Raw genomic sequence first — 15356 nt, 5'->3', positions numbered from 1 at the left:
ACCAAGCTCATATACTTAAAAAAAAACCAAAATATTTGACTAATTAAAATGTTATAACGTAGATTTTTTCCTCTTTTGTGTATATATTATTAAAAAAAATAAAAAACCCTTATTAATTTTATTTTACAGCCAACTGACCTTTTCATTTTAAATCTAAATCTAAAAAGTAGTTTCAATGTAAGAATGTTTTATTTACTATTATAATTTATAATATATACGTCGTCACTCGTCATTAATGTATTTTGTTCACGTCGGCGCAAAGCATAAATAAAACATATTACTAGATAATTTAGTCCATCCACACTACACGCGTATTATTATATCATTATAAACGTAATAATTTATTTATATTATATAAATTACAGTAATATACATCCTTGTTTCGTATACTTATAATATAATCGAACTTGAGTCCACGTCACATTATCGCTCTGTTATCGCTTATGTTAAACCTTAAACGTCAAGAATAGAATTTTCATTTGTTTAGGTACTTATTTTTGTTCTCTCCTGTGCATGCAATCCATTGTGTACTCGCTGTAAATCTAATGAGTGATACATATTTAACAGTGTGAATTCATGGAATATGCCATGGTAGTTATATAGTTCCCGGAGTAATAATATAGGTGTATGCAGATGTAATGTTATTATATATAATATGATTACTATACGATACTGAGAATAATTCGAGAAGAACAACTGGTTCGTATACCTACATAATAATATATTTGGCACCTAATATAAACTTATAATATTGACATCATGGAAATTATAATTTTTATTTTATTTTTTTATATCAGACTATAATATGTATATATATATATATATATATATAAATAACATAAATAGTTTAAATATATTAACACGGGTAGTCTTATGAATTACTGTTTGTTTTAAAATATACTACAAATAATGGTAACATTATAAGTTTAAAATTAGATTGTATTGTTTCTTCTTGTCATTATAATAATATTTATTTTTAAAAAAAACAGGTATACGGCCTTTTGAGAGGTACTGTAATAGTTATCGTCAATAATCGAAAATGGGTCGATTATAATGTTATTCATTCGTGGTGAACTGCTGGTACTGCAGTCATCGTTGCAGTCGCTGCACCGGGTGATTGACGAACATTTTAAACCAACCGCGGAATTCGCGTGCATCGGATAATCGATCGTATATATACGCGTCTACGATCCATAAACAATAAATGTACTGATATGTATGATGTTCAGAATTATAATTCCGCACGTACCTATATTATATTACCTATACCGGCTATACCGTCAAAGTGTGAAATCGAAGATTACACCGTCCACGAATTATATTTACATAATATATACATCTTCGGCACATGTTACGCTGTAAAAGTACCTAATTATTATGATAACGATAATAATTTTATCGTATAGACGATAAGTGCAATTTTTTTTCGGCCCTTCGTTGATGTTGACACGCCATCGCGTCGGCCATCGACTTTCCGGGAGCCACCCCTTTCGCTCTCATCCCCTCGAAACCCGCACGCACGACCGTTCCATTTGTCATCGGACGGGCCATCGCGCGTTATCGGGCGGCTGCCACGCAATCGGTACAGTACTCGCTCTATGATATACTTACCTATACGTGTGCGCGCCATCATAATTCACATCACGGCGATTGCGTCTATATAATATTATAAATCGTAAATTATTGTTCGATACGTTTTTAATGGGACATTTATATTATAATATACATGTACATACCGTATAGTAGTATTATAATATACGTTTGCAGAGCTCGCGCGTATACGTTATTATATATTAAGGAGTATTTAATGGACGTACCGCGGAGGAGAAGTCCGTTTGCGTTTAAATAGGAATATCAATTTATTTGACGTGTCCTGCCCGTCGATTTATTGCACGTGCTATAATGTATTCAAACGAGATCGCTGTATACATACACCGCATTTATATACAACAATGACTTTACAAAACGATAAATACGAACGTGCCACGCACACACTAGACCGAACCAGATGAACTCACCGCCACACACATGTGCGGGCGCACCGACTGCACTGCACACACACACTTCATATTATTATTATTGTTGTTGTTGTTGTTATTACTATTGCAGTATATACCGGAGTCTCGTTTGTACTATATAATAATAGTTATGTTTTACATCGACACCGCGTTTGCATACGGTTCCGCGAAGACGACAATTATATTATAGTCTTCCAAAACTCGGACGAACGACACGGGTTGTAGCGAAAACCTATAAATATGTGGTGCGACGTGTACACCTGAAGAGCGGACATTATTGCTGTATACCACTTATGGGGGATCCGCGGTTGAATAAAACAGAAACGGACTGTGTATACGTTATATTATCCAATATACGATTTATGTACCATGTTGGTTTATTCCGTCCCTGCGCCACCGCCGCGGATGCAGACATATTCTACTTCACTCTCTGCGTTCGTCCGTTTGGCAAAGCGCCACGTGAATACACCCCTGAAATTACAAAAGCTGAAAAACGAAACAAACGAAAAATAAATTAATTTAATAAATCTTCGTTAATCGAATATACAGTCCAGCGAGGTTGGAATGGAATAATAATAATAATAATAATAAACTATTTATTTTGGTATTACAAACACGAATTGTTTTTCAACTATATAATATATATATAGTTTTTTTTTGCACCCTGTTCTGCAGACTTCGACAGGATGGCACCTTACAACTATCATTATTTATTAAACCAATTAAATATAATATTTGAATACTCTCGTTGCGTATATAATATATATACAACGTAATTTATATACACAGTTTAATCGATGTCGATACAACATAATATATTATGATTGTTCAAACCTGCAAAAAGGGATAAGATGAGACGGCTAGACAGTCAATTTCGTTGTGAATATTGTGATAGAGTGCGGTTTTCGAGGTAACTCAATATATTATACCGTTTTCAAACGTTTCTTATATTAAAGTGACAAAACGACAGCGTGTTCAAAAACTTCGGTGGTGTAGCACATAAATACATAATATTGGAGTTCGCCACCCCACCAGTCCTGTATCGCCGTCGAAGCTTATCGTTGTACCGGAGTCATCGTGATATATGATATTACGATATGGTATATACCGCAGCTGCAGTAGCAGCTAAATATGTATGATATTCATCAAGAACATTATTCCGCCATCATGCCACTGATCACGGAGCCTCCAGCCTCATTAATATTTTTGTCCTGGAATCCATTATTTTATTAGGTAACCACTCCAAGAGTTATGATTATAACTTATTACAGTAATAACAGTGGCTGCAGTGGATGTTTTTGCTATTAATTATTGCTATTCCGCCGTCGTCGGGTTTCGTTCACTGCGGCTAGATTATATAGGCCGGTCGTGAACTCGCGCACATAGACCAATGAAGGTTTTCCGCGAAACCGGTTTCGTGGGGATACACACACATGCTTGTATGTGTACTAATATTATTAAACGTACACGATACATAATGCGAATTTCTTCCGATAGATTCTTATTCGGTTTGTTGCCTTATTCTCTGGCGGGCCGATCGCAAGTTAGACGAAGGTGGTGGTGGTAGAGGTTCATTTAGCGTGGAAATGTGCAGACATAGTGGGTGTGTCGTAGTGGGGTGGGAGGGGGTGAAAAATCGCGTCGGACGAGGAATAAATTACACACGCGGCCGCTGAACAATGCGAAACATTCGCCGTGTATAACACATATATATATATATACGCATTAAACGCTGCGAATAAAAACTGCAGTGCTTATATGCACGTGTATATATATATATATATGTATAGCTGGCCATGACCATTCCTTCGTTTGACATGATCAATTTTTAGCAACATAACTTACTCGTTTGTACACATTATATAATGTATAATATCGTCTTTAGAATTGATCGCTCGTGCACTCGGCTGATTTATATATCCACTTGGGATCATGTACAATATACATGATGGTACTATATATTTATCATATTATATACCTTACTATGTATATATGCGCGCGAAGACCTCACGCAACTCGTTAAGATTCTGCAATGAAAATCCGACATCGACACTCGTGTCAAAAATCGATAGCCTCCCCCTCTCAGGGTGTTTGTATTCGTGAATGTTATTTATATATATATATATATATATATGTATTGACGAGAAAAAATGTGGCGTACAAAAAAGGCAAACGTGACTGACAACAGTAACGTGTCCGGTGCAGCGCTACAATTTTTTTGAACCCCCATTATATATTAGTGTATAGCAGAACACGTTTATAAAATCGAACACAGACATTTTTTAACGGAATTTCCGACGCGAATTTGGATTGACCAATGTCGTGGATTTGTGGTCGTTTATGAGTGCAGACGGTATAATATCGTAGTTCGCGTACCGCAATGGAACTATATATATGTACTCGCCGTTGTTGCAATGTGTATCTGCGTCGTTAAAGTTATAATTATTTTATCGGTGTGATTCGACTCGGATCTGACACTCTGCTGAGGTCTAAAGCCTCTCCGAAAAAAAATGTTCACGTGCTCTGTTAAAATATTCGATGCAGCAGTATACGTGATCTATAACAGTATAATAATACAAATATATGTTCACTCGTGGCCTATACAAACTTCTCTGCTACAGCTATTATACATTTATTATTTTATTACCTTCATTTTTTTTCTTCAAACATTACGGCAATTATACCTGTACAGTTTATAATACTAATACTGCTAGTTTAATAATAATAATAATAATAATAATGTCATAGAGTTCGTCGTTGTGCAATGTTTCGAAATCGTTTACTCCCTAAAAAATTCCTCGCCGCTTCATTGATCCGATTATATTATATAAGTAGATTAATTGGTTTTAAGTGACATTCAATTATTAAACGTCCGATTACAAAATATTAAACTGTAGAAGTCGTGAAAATATAAACTCCCGACCGTTATGTGTAGGTACATAAAATATTATTACAATAATATATAATATAATCGTTTAATGGTTTTGGAGATTTTAACGTAGATGTATAATAAATAATAATGTTATATCGAAATCGTGGATCACACATACCGACACGTCGTCTTCGCAGTTCCAAAACGCTCAAAGTAAATTTTTTTTCTCGGATTCGACAGTTCGACGTCGTAATATCACGTTTGTCGGACGTTTAAAATGCAAACGATTCCGCGTACACCAAATATTCAATACATCACATCTCCCCGCGTGTAGCAACAAAAGTATAATCCCGTAAGAGCCAATAACTCAAAGATGAATAATAAAAAAAATTAAATTAAAAACGACTTGTAAATTCTGTTTTAAGCGTATATACACTACAACGTGGACAGTAAATAGATTATGCGTGTAGTTATTTAAGCGACAGAACAATAAGTCGACGGGCGCACAATAATAGGATAAGTTTATACGTCATGTATGATGTATACGTATACGTATTTTATTCATTCACGTCACACACGCCAATATAATATATTTTGTAGATATTATGCGAACGGTCAGTTTTGTGCGTATGATAATTATTTTCGTTTATTGTAAAACGCGTTATGGGACGGGTTCAACCGTATATATATCCTACATAATATACATTATAAATTATAAGTACTTACGTTATAATCATCGGACGCGAGATGAGACCCACTCGCTGGCATCTCATCTCGCCAAATTATAATAATACGTGTCAAATATTCGGCATGACGTTTTCATAATTTAATATATCACTTTAATATATATAGCAACGTTTCGTTTACTTTGGCTCTTCACCAATATTTGGTTAACAAATGTGCAATTTTATCCGTTGCAAGTAGGTACATTTATTTAGTTTTTCTAAAGAGTTGTCGAGCCAAATAGATTTAGCTCGCTTATATCTATAATACATTAGTTTCAAAAAAGATGGCAGTGATGTGTCGCTTGATGATGTTTGTATACAATTTTAACGTCAGCGAATTCGACAGATCGGAGTAATTACAGTATTAAATATTATTATAAATTGTATTCACGTGATACCTATTAATAAAATAATATTGTAGGTATGTATGTATATAGGCATATTGTTGCAATGCAATAGATGACATTACCAAATTATTTTATTTGCAAGAAAGAATTGACAGTTAGTCAAGTTTAAATTTTGAATCAAAAGATTAAAGAAATAAACCACTCTACCGATCTATATAACTATCTAAAGTGGATAATAATATTCTGATTTCTGTTAAACCACAGCGATACACCTATAATAATGCATTATTATGATATTTATTTTTACTATCGTTTTTGACGTTCTTAATTTCTATATCAAGAAGAAAATGATAATCAAAAAAAAAAGTTTTGAATCTCATCGATTGAATTGCGTCATATATTTTTTCTAGAAATCCAAATAAAAAATTGGCACATAATAATCTATACGCGCAGAGAACAATAAAAATATACATACGTATTATTACATCAGTTCGGGGGGGCTATTGATCATTTTTTTCATTCCCCGTCATTGTAGTTCTTGTTGTTTTCGTTCTATGTCCAATGACCGAAGTGATGTCGTGGCATATTTTTGTAATATGTGTGTGTGTTTTTTCCATACCAACAGCTTTACTGTATTTAATATTGACGTAACGCACGTTTCGCCGTAAACGCTGCCATCGTGTCTCGTTTGAAATATTTGTAATATTTTCGTCGTAATCTGGTCCGCAGACGTACACGATTTGTTGCGATCGAATATACATATTATTAATTAAAATAATATGCATCGTTACGAGCACAAGCACGTGTATGTGTAGATAATATTGTATTATATAAATAATTAATAAATTTCCGTTTAATCTCACGTGTTCCAAAATAACTGCGATTGCCAAGTCTACACTTACGGCTATGTAATTAACTTCAATACATAATATAATATGTAATGTAGGTATATTATTATAAGCATACGGCTGAAATACAATATATATATATATATAAGTAAATAGGTTCGTTTTCAGTAGTCGCGAGTATTTGCTTTGTTCGGCTAATAAATAATAATTTGAGTCTAATATTATGTGTAGTAAAACAACTATAATACTAACATTATGCGCGTAAAACGGCGAAATGCGAATTATTTTCATTTTAAAACCGTCGATGAGTCATAAACATGTTATTGGCTTTGTATGTTTAAGTTTAATTTTCTTGGTATATTAATAACACTCGCAGTTTTTAAAAATGTATGCTTGTAAACTATAATTATTGATAAATAATTAATTGAACAAACAACATATTTTTCAATACAAAATAAATTACATATTTGAAAAGTTAATTCTCACAATATATAATACACAGCAACATAACGTAATTCCATTATAATAAATCGATAAAGTAAACATTTGTTTGTATTTATACTTAAATAAAATAATATATGTATACATATACGTTACTATATATAGTGTTTTTAAAAGAACAAAATATAAGTTAAATGTTTGGATAAGTTATTAAATTTATCTTTTATTATTATTATTACTACAGAAAAAAAATAATGTTATTTCAGTAAATACAAAATAATATGCGGGTAACATTATATAGGTACCTATTGTATAATACTGCAGCCTGTAGAGATATTAATTGGATTAGTGTAATGGAGAAAATGCAATTTTTATCTTCTTGGACTTGGTTAAAACGCAAACTGTTGGAACAACATTCATTTAAGTTGATTTTTTAATCATGATTGTTTTATATAAGATACGTCTTATTACCTCTGTACAAAAAGTAGATATTTATATAAATGTATGATTTTTTAATCATTTTTATGATTGCTATTTCAAGCGCAACTTTTCTCCAATATGCTACTTGAAATATAACGTAATAAAATATTGAAACCCATCGTCTGAACGTTTTCGAAACTGATGAAATACATTTTATCTCAGCACGTAGTACGATGGTAATAATTATATTCAAATATTTGACTTTGAACAGGGAAAACATGATTTTTAAACAATTATAAACGTTTCATTATAACATGGAATAACGAACAGACATCTCTAACAATTGATGTAGTAATAGCATTTATGTCTATTGTTGTCGTGTTTCGTAGGTTATTATTAATTCGAAAGGATTTGTTTAATATATACGTATAATTAAAATAGTAGTTTTTTTTTCTCCCAAGACGTGTCTACATGTTCATACCACGGTATTTCGGTGTCGTGAGTTTGTACAAACATACCTATTATAGGTATTCGATTTTTTTCCTTTCGTTTTTATCGGTTTAAAATCTTAAAAAAAAAATAAAAAATAGTTTCTAATATATTATTATATGGTATACCTATAATATCCATACGATACGTAAATATTCAAAAACTCGTTTCTTGATCGCATTTTACCCGTAACCCAATATTATTTGATGAATCGATTATGTTTAAAATTAAAATATTATTAATATTTAATGTGTGTTTATTTACGATAATATCATACTATTTCAGTCAGAAGTGTTGTGCTGACTGCAGTGCGCTGGTCAATAATTAAAAGAAAACTGATTAATATCGTACCTACCTTATATTGATATGAATATATGATATTATGTATATGTGGTGACTGGAATTTGCATAAACTCTGTGCAGTAAATTGAACGTTTTACGCGAGCTATAAAATTGTCTTAGAACACAAAGATTCCTCTAATAGGCAGTAAATATATATATTTTGCCGGTTTTTCAGGTGTGATGAAGATTAGAAAAAAAAAAACAGGTTTAACAAATGATATTACTTCACGGCATTTCTATATACCTTCGGAAAAGAATTCAGTTACTGTTACGAAACCAGTTTCGATACTCAGTCGTGACATTTAAAATTATTATTATTATTTTTTTTTTATTATTATTAGTTATCCGTCTATGATTTTATAATTAACACATTTTTCGATAATTTGGTCTCTCTGTTTTTTATCGCTGTCGCGGGGAAGTAATTGACAACGTCCCGTACCACTTGCATCGGTACGCATTCCAAAGTCCAGCAATCACCGACACACGACGGATGTAGGGTAAAACGGTCCGTACGAGGTGTACTCGAGGAAAGGCGTGCATATAGGTAGAATTTCAGTCTATTAGTGCTTGCACGCTATGTACGCGATCGTCGCACAAGACGCGATTATACTCAAACGTCCTGAAGTCCGGTCTACGGGGAGACAGGGTTGACGGGTTTTTTTTTTTTTGTTGATGCACACGCAATTTTTACTAGCGTTTACTCCGCGATGGACACAACAGTGATAACAGGTATCCACAGTGGTCGCGCGTATCTACAAATTTGGCGGAGCGGTGCCGGTAGAGTTTTTTTTTTTTTTATCACCGACTAGATATCTATAACCACTTACGGGGATTAAAAACTGACCATATTTCGGCATGTCTGATCCGAATCGGAAAGCGCGTCGTTAAATTCATCCCGGTCTGAAAGAACGCCGGGGTCGGTTTAATTAAGAACCATTAACATGCCACGGCGGAGTCACCGCTACCGCCCGGACTAGCAGTCTTCGTCACCCCCATCCCCCGCAACTACCACCTCTGCCCTCGTCTTACCGCATTTAACAAACAATGGAAAGTTATTTCAGTCAGGTGACGGCACTGCTGCACGCGTCTCGTCAGAGCCGTCCCTGATGAAAAGCCTTTCACGTTTTCGGTATATAACACACGAAATATACAATATTATGATGTGTACTTTACAAAGCCAACGACAAACGGAAACATTTTAATTAAACATTGACATCGTCGTCATCGTCCTCGTCTTGTCGCGTATTATTATCGCGCACGACATAAAATCAAAATATATATAATAACAGCACAATGGTGTATAAATTATATTATAATATCTAAATAACATGTACGGTGGCTACGTATACGTCTTGTTGTCTGATAATAACGTTGGTGTTTATCATGGAAATTTAACGTGATAACGCGAGTCAACGGACGTGCCTAGTTATAAATTTATAATAATACAACAATGATCGTGTGTGTATGTGTGCGTGCATAGCAACTAAAATGTTTATAATCGGTTGCGCTTGCGGTCGGAACAATAATCAAATAATAAGACATTTTTACCACTCATCCGCGAGAGTGAACAAAATAAAAAAAAGTGTACATTTTACGCTACAGCTGTTTAATCTGATGCACTGTGGACAGCGATAAATATACCACCCCCCGTTCCCCGGTCGTTCATCGAAGACATTTTTTATTTTCAAGTGTCATTGTAATATATAATATTATGATGTATTTGATTGGAATTGGCTGAGATTTGACAGACTACCCTTCGAGGGAAGATAGGTCGGTCGGTGGTATGCTATATAGAAAATTGGGGTGGGGGGGCTGTGTGTGTCTCGCGCCGCGAAGAGTTATTTCTGAGAAAATCGTGTTGCACGTCTTTTCCAAATCTCATTCTATTAAAAGCTGCCACGGTGAGGACGAAATTTACGGTGCAAGTTTTGATAGTTTAAGTTTAAACTTTACGTCCGGGGCCAAAAGCTCCGCGCACTGCTTCCATACACACTCTGCCCGCTCCACCCGTTCGCTCCTCATCACCATACTCCTCGCACTCCTACACATCTACCACCCGCGAAATGAAAAGTTTCCCTTTAGATTAATGTTAGTAGCAAAGTTTTAATGTTTAATAACGAATAAATTCTTCAAGTTGTAGCTTTTATATTAAAGTTTTGTACACCGTAATTACTTTTGCCAATGCGAATTTTTTTTCCAACTCAATAATAAATACATACTTTACACATCAAAAGTTTTTCGCAAAGGTCGGGTGGTTTTTGTGATTCCTCGGTGGTCCTGCTGGCAGCAATCGTCGTCTAACCCCTTTCGTGCGCGTCCATATATAATTTTTGTAACTGCAATCCTGCATCACCTAATGGCGTTTATCCGATTGATCCTTATTGATAAACACAACATTAATAATTATAATATATAGTAACAACTATAGAAGTCTGTAATATCGGGGTGACTATAGTACAGTTGTACGTACTTAAATTAAATAAAATAGTTAATAATGCGACGATTTTAACATAATATTATAACTCATATAACACAGTATTATGTATATACCATTCAAGTTATATTATTGGCCACGGAGCTTTGTCCGTACAAAAAATGTCACAAGAAACAAATTAATATTATGTATATATATCCAAGTTATTCGATTCATGATATAAATAATAATAATACTATTTTGTCGTCGTGTATATAAAATATAAATAATACTCATGTTATCACGTTATTCTGTTGAAGACGATAAAACAATATTGCAACTATACCACAGCAATTTATAATATTATAAAGACCATTATAATATATTATATAATATAAAAGTATACTTGTGGGGATTTTTTGCAATCGTTTGCTCATGTTTCTTACCCGTTTATCGAACGAGGTTACTACACGACCGTTGTCGTAATTAAAATTCGTTCCATGTTGCACACTAATAATACAATTTGCATTCGACGAGATAATTTTTAAAGTAATTAGGTTAAAAACACATACATACACATACAGACGTCGTCGTCGTTTCTAAGTGCTTATTAAAGAACGATCAATACGACAGGCGACGGAAAAACGGACAACGCTATCTATCAGCCGCAGAAAAATAATAATAACAATAATTTAAAATTAATAATTATTATAATTATTATTTTTATTAAAAAAAAAAAAAAAAAAAAAAAATCATAAGGTTTCGTTTAAATAGTAAGATTAAAAAAAAAACCAACAGCTCTTTACCGTGTGGTTTAGGGTCTTCACCTCCCATCACCTCCCCATTTTGATGATCGAAACGTAAATATAATATCACGACCTCCGTAACAGCGACGGCGTCAGACTTATCATTATATATTATTTTCTTACAATATATCATGTCCGAGCATTTAATAACTATCTATTCCTGCTCAAGTGCTTCATTTTTAATAAAGATAAATTAATCGTCAAAAATAAGAAAAAGGGAATCACACACGATATCATGGCCGTTATGCGACTACGAGGGTTCTCAGAGCAATATTGATTTTTGCTTCTTTTTTTTTCGCCCCCTACGCGATGCCGACCTTTCATGCGATGATTGAAGTGCCGCGCATACTATTATATATGCATTCGCTCTTCAGACGGTCCACCCGTCTAACCCTCGGTGGTTCTTTCCCTCTGTAATTTTCCATCAGATACATTTAATAATTAATGATCGTCTGCGTGCATACATGTGCGAACGTGGTACTTTATATCCCAAAAGAAGGTTTAAAAAGAAGAGATGTCGGAAAAAACAACCGACCGTTATGTAGGTCGCGGGCAACCCTATATAATGTACTCACCTACAACCTACTTGTCAGTTAACACTTATCACAACTATATACCGACGTTCAAACTAAAAAGTATGACATAAATTGTTTGTTTTAAAAGAAAAAATATTATAATACGTTTAGATTGTTAAAATTATGTTTGCGATTTCAAAGGCTTCGATATCGGTAGTGTTCTTTAACTTATATGTGTATATGTACAACACTGGATTCGTCAAAGTTTCTTCATAAGCATGAAACTTATAACTATTTTATAATGTAAAATAATTTATTAGTCACCTGCTATACATATAATATTCCTTTATTCAATAGGTATACAGAAATAATGATATATGTTTCGAGTTAGCGGCAATATTATATAACATTGTAATTAAATTAAAAAAACGGCATATGCAAAATGTAAACGAAAATAGGTGGGGGGGGATCTTTTGAGTTTTTGATAAGACAAACAATGATTATATAATAATAAATTGTTTTAATTAGAATGTATGAGACAACTTCCGTTTTACTGTTTGACGTCCATTGTGTTCGTTAACCGACTTTTTATGGAAATCCCACAGTGACCTAGAAACGTCATTCACTCATTTAGTCACTATTCACTCTGAGTGTAATTTATTTTTAATTACAACTAAATATTTCATTTTTCTGTGCCGTTCATAATGTAATGAATGTTTGAAGTTCTGGGAAGAAAGAAAAACAATCTCAACCGTTTCAGATGCCAAACATAAAATTTGCATGAAATATCTGACGTTAACGATTTTTCTCGAATTAATCTAATCGTTTAACTGGATTTAGTGCAGAAAACATTGAAAATTTTAACTTTGAATTACATTTTAAATTACTTTTGAAACGTAACACACATACACTCACAAAATCCATTTAAAATACGTCCATTTTTTATTTATTTTATTTTTGTTGCTGTCCTCCTCTCCGATACCATCGGTTGGTCTGGAATCCATTGTGAATATACAATTACGTTGGTAAAATAAAAATAACACGATAAATATTTTAATTGAGATCATATTATTATAATATAGTGGACGTGTTGTTCACGCGCTACTTTCCGTCGTTATAAAAATATATATAATACGTGTATCGTAGATATTTCGTTTACTTTGAAACTGGTTGTAAATAGAAACGTGTAATAATAATAATAATATAATACTGCATATTATTATGTGTGATGATGACTTAATGCGGCCACGAGCTGATCAATCACACACATAATACTAAAATATTAATAAACTATAATGGACTTATTGTGTCCGTCATTTTTGGTAATAACTACATTCATTATTTTTGCAGTTTATGTATAATATGTCATTTGGCAGATGTTACAATATGCATATTATAGCGTTATTAATATATTATTGTTTTATTCAAGCACTGCGTGTTATTACTGATTCGTCATTTTATCGAAGAAATAGACATTTTGTCGTTAAAACAATATTACGAACAAATCGAAAATAAATAAATAAAATAGACGCCGTACGACCTTTGTAAGTTTTCCACAGCGCCACAGGGACTTAAAAATGTTTAACCAGCTCGACAATAATAATAATAATCGTAAACGGTTCATTATTATAACTGGAAAATGTTTATCGATCCTTATTATAATATAGGTACGATTACCAACAGAAACTTGTGAAAAATCGTATGGTGTCGCTATTATGACGGCAAAAAAAATATACATACATACGACAATGGCTACAATACAATTATTACATCATTATAGCTTTACATTTTTACATAATATTCTGTATGTAAATATATGACCGAATTTCATTGTTTTTATCGCATTATCGTAAATCACTGACATTACTGTTGCTCAACAGCTTATTTGAACGCGGATTGATACGGCCGTGCATAACGCGATCTAATACGAACGAACTCTTCTTCGGACTGTCATAAAATCAATTAATGCTGTGGTTATCGTCGCGAAGGAACTTCCGAACGCGCCAATCAATTATTCCGAACGTATGTAACAAACGACTCAGTATTATACACATAATAATATTATAACGATATTATTTAATTATTAATTTTACTGATAAAATTATTTTCCAATAAAAAATTACTTATAATAATATAGCTCTTAATATTATTTCTGTAAAATAAAGTCGTTTATAATGTGTTATTTTTTTTAACTTTTATACGCATAACATTTATATATTATAAATAAAAGTGTTTAGTGTATTTATGAAAATAGGTCGACGTGCAACTTTCTACTGAAACTCGATACAAGATTACAAGAATTTTTATCGTATTTGTGTGTGTGTGTGTGTGTGTGTGTGTGTGTGTGTGTGTGTGTGTGAGTGAGTGTGTTGTATTATACATTTACATGTATATATATATATATTATATAAATATATTTTAATGTACTCATTGATGGCATTCCTCTCTAATATCACGGGGAGAGACACAAGTAGTGTTCGTTATGACTTATGATATTATTACGTAACAACATCGCGCGTATTGAAATGTCCGATTGTTTATTCTGTTTATGGGCACCGGGAGTGTTGAGTTGTTAAGAAGACCAGTGATCGAGGACTTGATGGGTGGAGATTTTAATGATACTCGCGACCTTGTAGCGAACGCACAAAAACTTGATCAGCGTAGTGCTTCATATTATACCCACAAAGTCGCGTTACTGACTTTTATTACTTCGTGTATAGCCGAAGTATTATTATTCCTACATCGTCGGCACAACGGACCGTCAGCACCGTTTGCTCTTATAAAGTCGCGCGTAAATCATCTGACGCCGTTTCGTTGAACGATTTACGTGTTCGATTGGGCGAATACGTCGTGCGTTGTGGTTTGTGCTTTATATTTGTTTTTTTTTTCCGAGGAATAGATAAATGATAAATATCCCGCGTACAGATAGATATTAACTCAACTTGGCCGGTCAACACTTGTTTGGACTTTTCTACGATAATTATAACGAGGAAAAAATAGAAAAAAAAACATAATACAATCGGATAACGGACTAATAAAACTAACGAATCTGGGTCGATTGTGAAAGGTAGAATTGAATTTAAACATAATAGATAAATCATACAGTCCGAATGACCCGAA

General features: G+C 33.2%; 1 protein-coding gene across 4 annotated transcripts in view; it reads left to right on the top strand.

The window, feature by feature from the left end:
- LOC132918245 (GATA zinc finger domain-containing protein 10-like) overlaps positions 1-15356 on the top strand; it is a 103022-nt gene that overhangs the window by 29208 nt on the left and 58458 nt on the right. The window contains exon 2 of one of the 4 annotated variants that reach the window (XM_060979380.1): positions 14117-14258. The exons of the other annotated variants lie outside the window; for them this stretch is intronic. The gene's annotated coding sequence lies outside the window, so the exon portion shown is untranslated. The remainder of the gene's footprint in view (positions 1-14116; positions 14259-15356) is intronic. 4 annotated transcript variants of the gene reach the window in all.

This window comes from Rhopalosiphum padi, chromosome 1, assembly GCF_020882245.1.
Source record: "Rhopalosiphum padi isolate XX-2018 chromosome 1, ASM2088224v1, whole genome shotgun sequence".
NCBI classification, from domain to species: domain Eukaryota; kingdom Metazoa; phylum Arthropoda; class Insecta; order Hemiptera; family Aphididae; genus Rhopalosiphum; species Rhopalosiphum padi.
The sequence above is the reverse complement of the archived record's forward strand: the minus strand, read 5'-3'. Positions and strand labels throughout refer to the sequence as shown.